Here is a 4,605-nt window from a genome sequence, read left to right as displayed (position 1 = left end):
TTCCCCAACTGAAGCTCCCTTCTCTGTGATAACTCCAGCCTGTGCCAAGTTGACACACAAAACCAACCAGTACAACATATAAACACATATAGTCACACACATACACATATACACATGCATACACACATATACATGCCCATATATACATACATATATTTACATACACACATACACATGTATGGATACATACATCCACATGCATACCCATATGCACATACATCCACATGCATACATATATATGCTCATATACATTCACATACATACACAATTATACACTATATGTATATATAAATACATACACACATATACATGCATACACACAAAGACACACTCACATACATACACACACATATTTTGTGGTGCTGTGTGTGGCATCTGAGGCCTTAGACATGCTATGCCAAGGGGCTCTAGTGCTGTTCAGATGTGTAAATTTTTTTGTGATTTTTTTTCCATTGAATTTGACAAATGGTTTCCTATTTTTTTAAAATAATTTAAAACAGAATCATTTATTTTATGTATGTGAGTACACTGTAGCTGTCTTCAGACACACCAGAAGAGTGCATTGGGTCCCATTACAGATGGTTGTGAGCCACCATGTGGTTGCTGGAAATTGAAGTCAGAACCTCTGAAAGAGACACAATTAGTGCTCTTGAGCCATCTCTCCAGCCCATGATTTCCCATTTTTAATGTTTCCATTAACTTTCCAACTCAGACATTAAATCACATCTGAAATTGAAGCAGTTGAAGGCTTCCACGGTGAAGAGGAATTAATTACACATTTACTTATTTCATGTATGCATGTGCAGATGCACACATATGGTGGCATCTGAGTGGAAGTCAGAGGACATCTTGAGGGAGTCAGCACTCTCCTACGGAACAGGCCCCAGGGATTGAACTCAGATCGACAAGTTTGGCAGCAAGTGCCTTTATAAACCAAGAGGTTTCATTGGCCCAGTGGAAGAAAATTGAATGCCAAGAAGGCTCTGTGTTTTGTACACAATGAAAAAACTAGTATAGTGGATAGGTGGCCGGTGGTACATGTGCCAGGTGCCCACTCTGAAAACACACCTGACATGTGTCAGGTGCCCACTCTGAGAACACACCTGACATGTGCCAGGTGCTTACTCTGAAAACACACCTCCTTGACTCGGTGGCCTGATTTTTCAGTGCCCCCCAGACCAGTGGTAGGGCAGCTGTTGTGATATGGAGGTAGGAGATGACAGAGATGCTGTATGCTTTACGAAGGCCTAGTCCACATTCATGAATAATTGTGTTTCATAAATAAATGCAAGGTGACAGGCACCTATGTGTGTCACTCTGAAACCAATGAGTTAGTTTATATGGTTGCTGGGTTATAAGCAGCTTAGCCTCACAGGAGAAGAAGGGAGAAGGGTCTGCAGAGGACCTTGGTAGAAAGCTACCCTGGGACAGGCAGTGGTGGCGCACGCCTTTAACCCCAGCACTCAGGAAACAGAGGCAGGTGGCTTCTCTGAGTTTGAGGCCAGCCTGGTCTACAGTGTGTTCCAGTAAAGCCAGGGCTACACAGAGAAGAAACCTTAACTCAGAAAAATAACCACTCTGGGGGCAGCGTGTGGGGACTGGGGAGATGGGCCCACTGGTAAAGTGCTTAAATTCAATCCCCGGAACCCCCATGAAAGCTGGGCATGGCAGCACATACCTATAACTCTAGAGACAGGAGGGTCCCTGGAGCTCACTGTCAGCCAGTCTAGCTGAATTGGTAAACTAAGTTCAGTGAGAGACCCTGTCCCAGGAAACAAGATGGTGAGTGACTGGGGAACATATCTAACATCCAGTCTACACACACACACACACACACACACACATACACACACACACACTCACACTCACACACACTCACATACACACACATTCACATACACACACACTCACATTCACACACACTCACACACATACACACACTCACACTCACACACACACATACACACTCATACACACACTCACACTCACACACTTAACATACACACACTCTCACATACACACACACATACCACATGCACAAAAACATATAAGCATGCACATATGCACATACCATACATGCAAACACACACCAACATGTGTACAAATGCATATAATACACACACATGCATATTCCCCATAAAAAACACATATGAACATGTGTACACATACATATAATGCACACATGCATAAACCATATACACAAACACATGTGAACATGTACACATGTATATAACACACATATACACACACACACACACACACACACACGCGCGCGCGCGCGCGCGCGTGAAGGACCACCCTTAAAATATTTACGGACAGTCGAATGCTGGTTAGGACAGCCAGAGATGTTTTCTTCTGTGCCTCTTTTGGTCTCTCCCCATGAGGACCATTCTTTGGACAACTCACTTTCATCCTCCTCTTGCGAGGGGAACCAGGCCTGGGGCACACTGTGCAAAAAACAAACAAACAAACTAACTAACTAAAACAACAAAACCCCTCTCTGATCTTTCCTTAGCTCATGGAGCTTGGTCAGGAAACTCCTGATTGGACGTGCCTTTATTTCCCAAGGCACAGAATGGTTCCCGTTCTTTAGAGTCAGGACAGGCCCTTTAACCAGGGGCTGTCCAGAAATCACTGCCCAGCCAGCTGGCTGTGGACACCTCTTCCTCCCGGGCTGGTGACTCAGCGTCACATGTGGACTTGTATAGATTTTTCCCTGTAATTTTCTTTTAAGTCTCTCTCTCCTGAAAGGAAAAGTAAACACACATAAGCATAAACATCCCGAGACTCTTTCCAAGTTACAATGTTGCAACAGATGATTAGGCCGTGTGAGCCCAGCCAAGTGTGCCCATGCTAAAGAGGCTTCTTTTTTTCTTTTTGTATTAGTGTTCACTGATTAGACAAATAAGAGCAGGCTCTCAAGACGGCTCAGCCAGTAAGGGTGCTTGCCAAAGAAGCCTGGTAACGTGAGTCCAACCCCAAATCTTTACAGGAAGAAGGAAAGAGAAGACAATGCAAAGTTGTTCACTAACTTCCACATGTGTACTGTGATGTGTAGGAGTGCTCACATACACATAAGCATCATACAAACAAATATTTAGATGAGTCATAAATGTACATAATGCACTTTGATCTGGGGCTGGAGTGATGGCTCAGCGGTTCAGAGTGATTGCTGTGCAATCACGAGGACCTGAGTTCAGACCCCCGCACCCATGTAAAAGACAGGTGTGGTCTCACACATGGAGGAGTGTGGTGGCTGCAGATAAGGTAATGAGGAGCCCTTGCCCTTCATTGTTGGTCTCCTAAATTTTCTCATTGGGCATTATTTTAGTTTCCTTTCTGTCACTGTGATAAAATACCCTAACAAAAAAAAAACCCAGAGGAGGAAGGGTTAACTTACAGACCCAGGTTATAGTCTCTCAGTGTGGGGAAGTCAAGGCAGGAACTTGAAGCAACTAGTTGAGAGCAGAGAGGGAAACAATACATGCATGCTTTGCTGCTTAATTGCTTGTATTCAGCTCAGCTTCACTCCTATGTAGGTCAAGACCTCTGCCTAGGGGATGGTGCCACCTACGGTGGGCTGAGCCTTTCCACATTTATTAAGACAGTTTCCTGCCAGGCAGTGGTGGCGCACACCTTTAATTCCAGCACTTGGGAGTCAGAGGCAGGCGGATTTCTGAACTCGAGGCCAGCCTGGTCTACAGAGTGAGTTCCAGGACAGCCAGGGATACACAGAGAAACTCTGTCTCAAAAAGACAAACAAACAAAAAAAGACAGTTTCCCACAGACATACCCATCTGACAACCCATTGCAGATAATTCTTCACTGAGACTATCTTCCCAAATGATTCTAGGTTATGTCAAGTTGGTGAATTAAAGCTAGCTATCCTAAATACCCATCCTCCCTCCTTTTGTTCTCCTCAGACAGAGATTCACATAGCCCAGGCTGGCCTTAAATTCACCATATGGGCAATGTTAATCTTCAACTCATGATTCTCCTACTCCCACCTCTTTGTACCTCACCACACTAGGCTCAAACATTCATTATTCTTTTTTTTTTTTTTTAAATAAAGGTGTACACCCTTAATCCCAGCACTTGGGAGGCAGAGGTGGGTGGATCTCTGTGAGCTCAAGACCAACCTGGTGTACAAAACATTTTCCAGTACAGCTAGGGATGTTACACAGAGAACCACTGTCTCAAAAAAATGGAGGGGGGTGCTGTAGTTTTGTTTTAGTTTACACTCATGAGAGAGAGAGAATAAGAGGAGGGAGAAAGAGAGACAGAAAGAGAGAGAACAAGACTGAGAATATGCTGGGGAGATGCAGGGCCCACGGAAGAGGCTAGACGACGGGGTCATAGCCCTTGAAGCTGGAGTCACAGACAGCTGTAATCTGCCTCACATGGATGTTGGGAACTGAACTCTGGTCCTCTGGAAGAGAAGCAAGCACTCCTTACCACGGGCCATCTCTCTAGCCCTAACATGAGTTTGTTTCAAAACTCAGAGTAGCTAGGCAGTAGTGGTACAGGCCAAGGAAGGCAAATCTCTGAGTTCAAGTCCAGCCAGTGAGTTTCAGGACAGCCAAGACTACACAGAAAAGTCCTGTC

The 4,605-nt window shown here is 44.7% G+C and overlaps 1 protein-coding gene across 2 annotated transcripts in view; it reads left to right on the top strand.

The window, feature by feature from the left end:
* Window positions 1-4,605, top strand: part of Timp2 (TIMP metallopeptidase inhibitor 2) — a 53,191-nt gene that overhangs the window by 46,309 nt on the left and 2,277 nt on the right. The window lies entirely within an intron of this gene.

Source organism: Mastomys coucha, unplaced genomic scaffold (genome assembly GCF_008632895.1).
Source record: "Mastomys coucha isolate ucsf_1 unplaced genomic scaffold, UCSF_Mcou_1 pScaffold5, whole genome shotgun sequence".
Classification (NCBI taxonomy): domain Eukaryota; kingdom Metazoa; phylum Chordata; class Mammalia; order Rodentia; family Muridae; genus Mastomys; species Mastomys coucha.
Note: the sequence above shows the minus strand (reverse complement) of the source record. Positions and strands in the feature narration are given on the sequence as shown.